Raw genomic sequence first — 12,388 nt, forward strand, 5'->3', positions numbered from 1 at the left:
GAAAAACTAAAGATGATCAAAACAATCTGCAAACCCTGAGAAGGCAGCTGCTTTCCTGAAGGCAGTTGCCTGCAGAGAGAGACTCTGAGTATCTCATGACCCTCACCACCCAACCAAGTACCACTGAATCCTTCATAGTTCTAACTGCAATTATAGGTCTTCTAAGCATCAAACTAAAAGTTCATAAAACTGCTATACTATAAGAAAAATACAAGGTATGAAGGAGAAGGAGAACAGAATTTCATGAGTCTTGATGGTCCTCAAAGAGTACAATTCTTTTCTTTACTGGATCATCTAATCAGACCAAATGGATTGGTTACAAGGATGTGTTAAACCTGGCTTCATGACTGTTTGACTTAAAAATCTACCATTGGGAAGCATGGCAGCAGTTAAAGTTTCCTTAGACTCAAAGATTATCTGTATGTCAGGGTTCTGTAATTTATGAGCCCCTTCCTCTATATGAACCCTCAGTATAGTTTCTGTGGAGTCTAGCTGCCAGTTCTGCAGTATCAGGCCCAGAACTGAACTTCAAAGGTACTATATCAATACCCAGTTGGGTATACAATTTCTCCCTGTAGTTTCTAGCTTATTTCCAGTCATTAAGCATAAACTCCCTGCCATTGCTGACTGGGCTCTTCCTAACTTCACCTCATCTGCATTTCAAACTCACTGTAGCCACCTTCACATTTCTGTTCCTCTAATAAGTCTCCAAGTCTCTATACTTGTTTGTTCTTCCCCCTTTCTTCTCTAGGTTCTCCTATGTAGGTGGTTCAGTCAGCACCCTGCTCAAAAGGCATTGCCTTGACCAATCACTGTCAATTTACGCTGTCGTATTGGTGTAAATAAAATACCTGTTGATTGAAATTTTTAAAAATCTACCATTGGGTTATGAAAGGTTGATGTCACTAAATTCAATTTAGGTTCAATTCCTGACTATGGATTGACACACTGGTTAACTCTTAAGGATTATTTTCTCTGGACCTCAATTTTTAAGTTTCTGTAAGGATAGAGATCACTCACTGCTACCAACATCTCATGAGACGGAAAATTTAATGTTAATTTCAATAAAGAATTTTCAACCCATTGAGGGGGAAAACAAAAGACACCTGCTGCGATGCGGGTGATTAATGGAATGTTAGCACTGAGGAAGAGCTTAAACTAGGTCATCTCTCATCCAGCCTTCTGGATTTCACTGAATAGAGATACGAGGCAAAGTCAAGTGCCTTGCCCGGATAAGCAGCCTGGCAGGAAGGTACCTGAACTCAGATCTCCTGATTCCCTGTCTAGCGTTCTTTCCCTACCAGTGGTTCCAAAATGAGTGTGTATGGCAACAAATGTCTATAAATCACTAAAGTGATGTCAAAAATTACAGACTCCTGGGCTCTAGCCAGAATGACATATCTAGTGTTATAATCAGAGAATCCATAATCTTTAGCTCCTCAACACCAAAGAACTCGGATAAAAAGCTAGGTTTCTAACTACTGCCTCCCAACTGCCTGGAATCTGAGTTAGTTGGCCTCATGATGATGATGAGAAAGGAGTCTTCAAAAGAGGAGACTCTGGGGTCCACACATCACAGAGGTGCATAAGATGATCCATTGAGGGGTAGGAAGAAATTTCTATGTGTCTATGTACTTATTTTACGTCTAAAAAAAGAAAGATTTTAAGCATTACTAATACTAACCCAGGGGTGGGCACTGGCAGCACATTAAACAGAGAAAAGTGGAAGATCCCCAATGTAGAAGAGCTGACAGAGCACCCCTCCCCCAAGCATTTGTTTGCTTTCAGTGTACTGAAACAAATTTCTCTTAAGGTTTATCCAGTTAAGTAGACTTGTAAATTATGTATCTACTTCTGTCCAAATTAATATGGCACAAAATTACAGTTGACTTAAAAGGATTCATACAAGGAAAGTTCAGGTTAAATGTAATACTAAGAAGGCAAGTAAAAGTAAACAAAAACATGGCACAGATAACACTTTTCCTATTCTTAGTATGTTATGCATCAGCTATATTATCAGGTAAAAGCATGATTACCAAATAAGATTAAGCAAGTTAGCCAAAAGAAGAAAAATTATCGAGAATATCTTTAAATATGAATTGACACACGCTATTATTAATAATAAACAATAACTGCCTAATAAAACATAATTATAAAAATTAATATAATTAAAATAATAAACATAACTCTTTCAATCAGCTTTCCAAATAGGAATGGGCAGCCAAGGATTTTCAGACAATTAAGGAATTGCTCTAAAGGGAAACACAGAAACTTAAACGAGGAAAAGAAGAACCTTGAAGAAACAGAAACAAAGAAGGAATTAAAACCTTAAAATCTATAACATTCTCAGGGGGATATGAGAAAATTTTACATCCTGAAATAAGAGTCTTTAAAAAGGCCCTTTCACACTTTTGGAAATTAAAATATTGTGAAGAAATGAGGTAATATGAAACAACGTATTTTATGAAATATATAATAAAAATATTGTTGAGAAATGAAAACTGCAATATAAATGTTGAAAAGTAAAACTTAAGAAATATTAATAGCTAATATTTATTGAGAATTTACCATGTGCCATGCACTGTTCTAAGTACTTTATAGATATTAACTCATTTAATCCTCACAACAAACCTATGAGATATATACTAATATTATCCCCGTTTTACAGAGAAAGAAACTAAATCTCCAAGAAGGAAAGTGACTTGCCCAAAGTTAGACAGCTACTAACTAGCAGGACTGGGATTAACATTGAGGCAGCTCTTTGTAGAGTCAATGTTCCTAATCTTCATGCTAAGACAAAGACAAAGATCTGGAAAATGGGAGAGGAAAGATTTTTTTTTTTTTTAATTAAAAGATCAGCCCAGGGGCGGCCCCGTGGCTTAGCGGTTAAGTGCGCGCGCTCTGCTGCTGGCGGCCCGGGTTCGGATCCTGGGCGCGCACCAACGCACCGCTCCTCTGGCCATGCTGAGGCCGCGTCCCACATACAGCAAGTAGAAGGATGTGCAGCTATGACATGTAACTATCTACTGGGGCTTTGAGGGGAAAAATAAATAAAAATAAATAAAATCTTTAAAAAAAAAAAAAATCAGCCCAGAAGGTCCAGCATCCAAATAATAGGAGCTCCAGATAGAGAGAACTGTGGGGACAAAGATAAAATCCTAAAAATTCTGAGAAAAAAATATGTCAATTACAAAGACTGATAATCAGAATACATGACTTTCAACATCAACACAAAAGCTAGATGATGTCATAATACCTTCAAAATTCCAAGAGGAAAGTCTAACTTAGAATTCTGTACTCAGCCAAACTCTTAATTAGATGATACAGTAGAATAAAGATATTTTCAGACCTGAAAGGTCTCAAAAAACTTACTACACACACTCTTTCTCAGAAACTTACTGGAAGATGCACTTCAATAGAACAAGGGAGTAAATGATAAGGAAGATACTAGGAACCAGGATTCCTATACAGGAACAAACCAGGAGAAATTCATACAGTAATTGTAAAGCGAGATCCCAGGAGGACAGCAGTTAACAGGTTTAAATAGCAACCAGTTCAGATTGGAGCAGGACAGAGGGCTCTAGGAGGAATATCTTCATTTGAAAATGTTACTAGATTATCTTGTGCGAATGGATTGAGAGGAGATTAACAGACTGGAAGTACGTTTGGTCAGGAATTAATGATAGTACATTGAAAACTAAGCAAATGCAAAAAAGAAGAAAATCATTGACTTCAGGGAAAACAAAAGCTTAAAGGAAAGGAAATGTAATCATTTGTGAATAATATTTACTTGATGATAATAAACAGGGGACATTGACTTAACCTCAAATTGTACTCTGAAAAGCTCTATGAGGGAAGAGATTGTTCACTATTTTGTCTGTCATTGCTTCTTTTCTTGGCAATCACAGGTCAAATGAGGGTGAGGAGAAGCTGGTAAGAGAGCTAAATTCTCACCTTCCGTAGAAGTAGGTATATAACATCTACAACATAAAAAACAGGAAATAGAAGGGAAATTATGCTATTTATAAAAACAAAGGCAAAGATCAGAAGAGACAGTTTAAAAAGTAGAAAGTGGTTGCCGTTGTGGAATGGGAAAATGGAAGGGGAAATAGCAGAGGCTTGCTACTTTTTCCCATTTTATTGAGATATAGTTGGCATAAACACTACAAGTTTAAGATTTACAGCATAATGATTTGACTTACATGTATCGTGAAATGATTACCACAATTAGTTTAGTTAACATCCATAGTCTCATACAGATACAAAAAACAAAAAGATGGTTTTTTTCCTTGTAATGAGAACTGTTAGGATTCACTCTCTTAACAACTTGCATATATACCATAAAGCAGTGTTAACTATAGTCATCATGTTATACATTACATCCCTGGTACTTATTTGTCTTATAACTGGAAGTTTGCACCTCTTGACCACTTTCACTCAATTCCCTTCCCCACACCCCCCACCCATGGTAACCACAAATCTGATCTCTTTTTCTATGAGTTTTTTTTTTTAATTCCACATATAAGTGAGATCACACTGTGTTTGTCTTTCACGGTCTGACTTATTTCACTTAGGATAATGCCCTCAAGGTCCATCCATGTTGTCGCAAATGGCAGGATTTCCTCCTTTTTTATGGTTGAATAATGTTCCATTGTGTATATATACCACAACTTTTTCCATTCATCTGTTGATGGACATTTTAGTTGTTGCCATGTCTTGACTATTATAAATAATGCTGCTATGAACACGGTGGTGCAGATATCTCTTTGACATAGTGTTTTTGTTTCCTTCAGATATATTCCTAGAAGCGGAATTGCAGATCATATGGTAGTTCTATTTTTAATTTTTGAGGAACCTCCATACTGTTTTCCAAAGTGGCTGTACCAATTTACAATCCAACCAAGAGTGCTGCACAATGGTTTTCTTTGTTCTGCATCCTTGTGAGCATTTGTTATTTCTTGTCTTTTTGACACTACCCACTCTAACAGGCGTGAGGTGATATCTCATTGTGGTTTTGATTTGCATTTCCCTTATGATTAGTGATATTGAGCTTCTTTTCATGTAACCATTCACCATTCATATATCTTCTTTGAAAAAGTGTCTATTGTCCATTTTTAAATTAAATTATTTGTTTTTTTGCTATTGAGCTGTATGAGTTCCTTATATATTTTGGATATTAACTCCTTATCAGATATATGGTTTGCAGATATTTTTTCCCATTCCATAGGCTGTCTTCATTTTGTTGATGATTCCCCTTACTGTGCAGAAGCTTTTTAGTTTAATGTAGTCCTGCTTTTTTATTTTTTATTTTGTTGCTTATGCTTTGGGTGTCACATCAAAAAAAAAAAAAAATCATTCCCAAGACTCATGACAAAGAGCTTTTTCTGTATGTTTTCTTCTAGGAGTTTTATGGTTTCCAGTCTTACATTTAAGTCTTTAATCCATTTCAGTTAATTTTTGTGAGTAGCGTGAAATAAGAGTCTAATTTCATTCTTTTACATGTGAATATACAATTTTCCCAGCACAATTTATTGAAGAGACTGTCTTTTCTCTATTGAGTATTTTTGGCTCCCTTGTCAAATATGAATTGACCATATAGGCATGGGTTTATTTCTAGGCTCTCGATTCTGTTCCATTGGTCTATGTGTCTGTTTTTTGGCCAGAACCATAATGTTTCGATTACTGTAGCTTTATCATGTAGCTTGAAATCAGGAAGTGTGATACCTTCCACTTTGTTCTTCTTTCTCAGGGTTGCTCTGGCTATTCAGGGTCTTTTGTGGCTCCATATAAATTTTAGGATTGTTTTTTCTACTTCCGTAAAAAAAATGCTATTGGAATCTTGATAGGTATTGCAATGAATCTATAGATAGTATGGACATAATAATGTTAATTCTTTCAGTTCATGAACATGGGATACCTTTCCATTTATTTGTCTTCTTTGATTTCTTTTATCAATGTCTTATAGTTTTCATTGTAGAGATTTTTTACTTCCTTCATTAAACTTATTTCTAAGTATTTTGATGCTATTGTAAATGAGATAGTTTTCTTTTTCAGATAACTTATTGTTAGTGTATAAAAACACTACTGATTTTTATATGTCCTTTTGTATCCTGCAACTTTACTGACTTAGAGGAAAAGCTTTCAACCTTTCACCATTGAGTATGATGTTAGCTGTGGGCTTCTCTTAAATGGCCTTTATCACATTGAGGTATGTTCCTTCTATACCTAATTTGTTAAAAGTATTTATCATGAACAAATGTTGAATTTTGTCAAATGCTTTTTCTGCATCTACTGAGATGATCATATGATTTTTTTTCTTTCATTCTATTAATGTGATGTCTCTCATTGATTGATTTATATGTTGAGCCATCCTTGCACCCCAGGGATAAATCTCAACTGATCATGGTGAATATGAATAATCATTTTAATGTGCTACAGAATTTGGCTTGCTAACATTTTATTGAGAATTTTTGTATCTATATTCATCAGGGATATTGGCCGGTAGTTCTCTTTTCTTGTGGTGTCCTTTTCTGGCTTTGGTCTCAGGATGATGCTGGCATTGTAAAATAGTTTGGGGAGTGTGCCCTCCTCTTCAATTTTTTGGAAGAGTTTGAGAAGGATTGGCATTAATTATTCTTTAATAGTTGGTAAAATTCACCAGTGAAGCCATCTGGTTCTGGGCTTTTCTTCATTGGGAGACTTTTCATTACTGATTCAATCTCCTTACTAGTAATTGGCTTGTTCAGATTTTCTAATTCTTCCAGATTCAGTCTTGGTAGGTTGTATGTTTCTAAGAACTTTTTCATTTCTTCTAGGTTGTTGAGTTTGTTCGTGTACAGTTATTCAGAGTAGCCTCTTATGATCCTTTGTATTTCTGTGGTGTCAGTTGTAATGTCTCCTTTTTGATCTATAATTTTGTTGGTTTGAGTCTTCTCTCCTTTTTCCTTGGTTAGTCTAGCTAAAGGTTTGGCAACTTTGTTTGTTTTCAAAGAACAAAATCTTAGTTTTGTTAATCTTTTCTATTCTTTTCCTGTTCCCTATTTCATTTATTTCTGTGCTAATCTTCAGTATTTCCTTACTTCTGCTAACTTTGGGCTCAGTTTGTTCTTCTTTTTCTAGATCCTTAAGACACAGAGTTAGGTTGTTATATTCAAGATCTTTCTTGTTTCTTAATGTAGGCATTTATTGCCATTAACTTCTCTCTTAAATTGCTTTTGCTGCATCCCATAAGTTCTGGTATCTTGTGTTTCCATTTTGTTTTTCTCAAGACATTTTTTTATTTCCACTTTAATTTCTTCTTTGATCCATTGATTGTTTAGGACAGTCTTGTTTAATTTCCATGTGTTTGTGTGTGTTCCAGTTTTCTTCCTGTTATTGATTTCTAGTTTCATACCATTGTGGTCAGAGAAGATACCTGGTGTGATTTCAATCTTCGTGAGTTTGCTAAGAGTTATTTTGTGGCCTAACATATGAACTATGCTAGAAAATGTTTCATGTACACTTGAGAATGTGTATTCTGCTGTTGTTGGATAGAATGTTCTACATATGTCTGTTAGATCCATTTGTTCTATAGTGTAGTTCAAATCTGCTGTTTCCTTATTTATTCTCTGTCTGGATGATTTTTTCATTGTTGAGAGTGTGGTATTAAAGTCCCCAACTATTATTGCTGTTTATTTCTCCTTTAGCTCTGTTAGCTTTTGCTTTATATATTTGGGTGCTCCAATGTTGGATGCATAAGTGTTTACAATTATTTTATCTTCTGGGTGGATTGACCCCTTTATCATTATATAATGACCTTCCTTTGTCTCTTTTTGCCATTTTGGTTTATAAAATAAGCCTATTTTTTCTTATAGCTACCTCCGATTTTTTCCTTTTTTTTGATTGCCATTTGCTTCAAATATCTTTCTCCATCCCTTTACTCTCAGTCTATATGTTTCTTTAAGGCTGAGTGTCTTGTAGGCAGCATATCTTCAGCTCTTGTTATTTCATCCATTCAGCATTCCATGTTTTTTGACTGGAGAATTTAATTCCTTTACTTTGAAAGTAATTGTTGATAGGTAAGGACTTACTATTGCCTTTTTGTTATTGTTTTCTGGCTGTTTTGTAGATCCATCATTCTTTGTTTCTCATCCTGCTGTCTTTTGTTGTATTTTTATGTCTTTTGCTATCAATATGCTTTGACATCTTTATCATGTTCTTCTGTGTAATTACTACAGATTTTTCCCTTGTGGTTACCATTAGGCTTACATAAAATATCTAAATTATAACACCCTATAACTTATAACAACTTAATTTCAATAGAATTCCTAAACTTACACTTTTACTCCTCCTCCTCCTCACATTTTAGGTTATTGGTATTACAGTTTAGATATTTTTTAATATTGTGTAACTAATAGCAGTTTATTGTTATGGGTATTTTTATCACATTTGTTTTTTATCTTTTAAACTAAAGTTGTAAGTGAATTATGCATCACACTTACCATATTACAAAACCAAACTTTGACTATATATTTACCATTACCAGTGAGTTTTATGCTACCTACTTATATTTTTATGATGATAATTAACATCCTTTCACTTGCACTCAAAGAACTCCCCCTAGCATGTCTTGTAAGGCAGATGTAGCAATGATGAACTCTCAGAGCTTTTGTTTGTTTGGGAACATCTTTATTTCTCCTTTATTTCTGAAGGATAGCTTTGCTGTGTATAGAATTCTTGGTTAAGTTTTATTCTTTCAATATTTTGAACATATCATGACTTGAAAAGTTTCTGTTGAGAAAATCACTGATCATCTTATGGAGGTTCCTTTGTATGTAACTTCTCTCTTTGCTCTTGCTGCTTTCAAAATTCTTTCTTTGTCTTTGACTTTTGATAATTTAATTATTATGTGTCTTGGTGTAACCCTATTCAGGTTCAACCTATTCGAGATCCTCTGGGCCTCATGGATCTGTATGTCCATTTTTTCCCTCAGGTTTGAGAAAACATCATTGCTTTAAATACATATTCTGTCTCTTTCTATTTTCTTCTTCTGGAATTCCCATAATGTGGATATTATCTATTTTGATTATGTCCCATAAACTCTATAAGCTTCCTTCACTCTTTTTCTTTCTTTTTCTGTTCGTTTGTTTGTTTGTTTCACTAACTGGATAATTTCAAATGTCCTGTCTTCTAGCTCACTAATTCTTTCTTCTGCATAGTTGAGTCTACATTTGAAACTCTCTATTAAGTCCTTCAGTTCAGCCATTGTATTTTTCAGTTCTAGGATTTCTGTTTGGTTCTTTCTTTCTTTACTTTTTTTCTTTGAACTTCTCATTTTGTTTATGCATTGTTTTCCAAATTTCATTTAGTTGTCTGTCTACATGTTCTTGTAGTTCACTGAACTTTATAAGGATTATTCTGAATTCTTTGTGTGATAGTTCACAGATCTCCATTTCTTTAGGGTCAGTTATTCTGCACATTAGAGTAAGTGGTTTTCTCTTCCAGACTTTGCAGGTTCACTTTAGCAAGGACAGTTCTTCAGAGGTCAGCTTAGCTTGGGTTTCTGACTGTGTCCATTGGTAAAGTCCTAGAGCAGGCGAGGTTTGCTATCAAAGTTTATTTTGGGGTGAGGTCACTGCCCAAGCTCTGAGGTCAGGGAAGCAGGTTTCCACTGGCTGAGAACAGTTGGATAGGACTTCTGACTTGATTCTCTGCCCAAGCAAGGCTATAGGATGGGCTCCATGGTCACCTAGGTTCTCTAGTCAGACTTCCTAGTACTGGGTACTATACTCAGCAGTAGATGGGCTAAGAATATGCTTTCTTGCCCTGAGGGGGCAGCAGGACATGCCTCAGGACCTACATAGCTTGCTTTGGGGGACCTAAGTCAGGCAAGACTGTGCACTGTGCCCCAAACTCCCTGGCTTTGCTCTGCAGACTATCAGCTCAGCAAGTGTTGCTGAGCTATGTGGTTTCCCGGTGTTCTTGCCAGCCTTTCTGGTCAGATGGGGCTGGGAGCTACACTTAGCAGTGGGCCAGCCTATGACTCAGGTCCCTTGCCTGCGCAGGAGCAAACCAGGCTCCAGGGCTGGCAAACCTCTCTTTTAGGATCCAAATTAGGCAGACCTGCACCCCGCTGAGTTCCCTGGTCAGACTGCACCATTGACTTATTTCTGCAGATGAGCAAAGCTGCTGGTTGAGACTACTACTAGGGAGCTGCAGGTAGCAACTCTGTCCGCAAGATCTAAGTGCTGATTGTTGCAAGCCCCTCCCCCCTTCTCCATCACAATCAGATTCCCAGTGGATAGGCCCCACAGATTCTCCTGCAATCCCTGTGGGGTGAGACCAGAGCGAGGGTTCCCAAGAAGTGATCCACAACACTGGGGGAGCTGGATGTCCATTCTGGGCTCTCTTTTCCTCTTGGAGGAACTTTAGGCTCAGGGGAGACCTCTCGGTGTGGTGCTGTGCAGCCTGGGGGATGGGAAATGCAGTCAGCATGTGGCCACTCCTCTTACCCTTCTAATGCAGCCTGTCTTGGTCTCTGTGGTACCTGGGGCTGCTTCAGCCTACCCTTGTGTTCTAGGAGTCTTTCAGTGGTGTCTTGTTCATGAATAGTTGTTAATTGTTGTTCTTGTGAGGGGGAGGAAAGTCAGGAATGTCCTGTGTCACCATAGGTAACGTCACTCTGAATTGCCACTTTTTATTATAAACCTTGTAGAATTATTAATCTTTTTAAACAAAGATATGTATAACTTAGAAAAAATTAAAATTACAAATTCCCCAAAATAATTATTAGTCACCCACTAAGTCTCTTGGTAATTAGCAGACTGACCTGAACCTCCCAATCCAGCACAAAGTTGTCATTCCTTCAACATTCCATAATACATTCTCATTATAGAAAGATGGAAAATACAGCAAATATGAATAAATAAGCTAGTGTGGCACCACTCAAAGATAATTATTATAAACATTTTTGTATAATCTTAAAGAGTTTTTTCTAGGCTTTTTTCAACAACTGAGTTCATACTTGGCATGTAAATGTGTGTCTTATACTCATTTCCAAAAACGTTGAAACTAAACAAGAGGAAAAAGTCATTTGTTGGGAGGAAATAAAGCAACCTCTCACTACTCGTAGTACAGAATTTTAATATGCATATTCTACTGGGAAGAAAGTCAATGACACCATTTTCATGGAAAAAAGAAAGCAGAAAAAATGAGTAATTTCTTTTAACAAGCAGCAGTATATAGTATATTAATTAAGAGCACGGATGCTGGGGTTAGCCTGCCTGGGGTCAAATTTTAGTTCTACTGCTTTCTGGTTGTGGGATGGACACCCGTCACAAATGCCTTGCACCTCAGTTTCTCTTACTGTTAAACAAAAGTAATACTATTGCCTGCCTGCTACTATTATATGAGGAGAACCTGTGAAACAGTGAGCACAGCTGCCGGCAGGTGGGGAACGCTGAGGATACATTGACTGTTATTATTAAAATTACTATGATTAATAACCACCTAGTGGGTAAAATTTACACCACAAAAATATATACCAGGCAGGATGAGAAAAGAGCTGTAACAAAAGCCAACACAAAGGGTCATCAGTATGAGAGGAAGGACGGGAGGGAAGCCTCTGCTCTCTGGAGAGGCTGGTAGACACTCCATGTCTACTTGTTAAATAAGTGAATCATGGACACAGTTTCATGACAGGCCTGAGGAGTTCTGAAGGGATTTTGATGATATTATCAGACTTCGTGATTAAGAAAGGATTGTATGGGAAGGGAACAGCTATTTAGGGTGATTCAGCTGGTGGAAACTCTAAAAATCAGAGTGCAGCTGTGAACTCAGAGCATAGGTCGTGCGTGGCAGGACACCTCCTGAAATCTGTGAATTAATTAGGTTTTGAAAAACTGTCTTGGGTCCCTGTCAGAAGAATATGAGGCAGGAAGCTTTGGAAAGAAAACTTGGGGGCTAAAGAGATGCTCAGGGATAATACAGACCTCTAGTAATTTAAAAAAATCCTTCAGGATGTTCCAATTTAAGGGGAGAAATTGTCATTTATTTAGGGATGGGGTGAGGGGGAGACAGGAAGAACAGCTCCTCTGTGGATAAGCTAATATTCTAGAAAAATAGAGATTAGTCTAGTACATGTGTCACTTGATCTTCCTGTGGAATACAAACAGTAAGAAATAAAACAACAAATGCCAGGCCAAATGACCTTCCCTTTCTTAGTCCTCCTCCTAGGGAGATATACAAACCGGGGGGTGAGGGTGGGAATAGGTATGAAGGAGTCACAGCTCTGGCCTAAAAGCTTAATCCTTTTTTAGTTCTGCTACTAATTAGCTGAGCAATCACACTTCACTGCCTCAGTTTCCTCATCTGTCAATGGGGGATGTAACAGCTGCTCTACCTCAAGAAG

This window comes from Diceros bicornis, chromosome 10, assembly GCF_020826845.1.
Source record: "Diceros bicornis minor isolate mBicDic1 chromosome 10, mDicBic1.mat.cur, whole genome shotgun sequence".
NCBI lineage: Eukaryota > Metazoa > Chordata > Mammalia > Perissodactyla > Rhinocerotidae > Diceros > Diceros bicornis.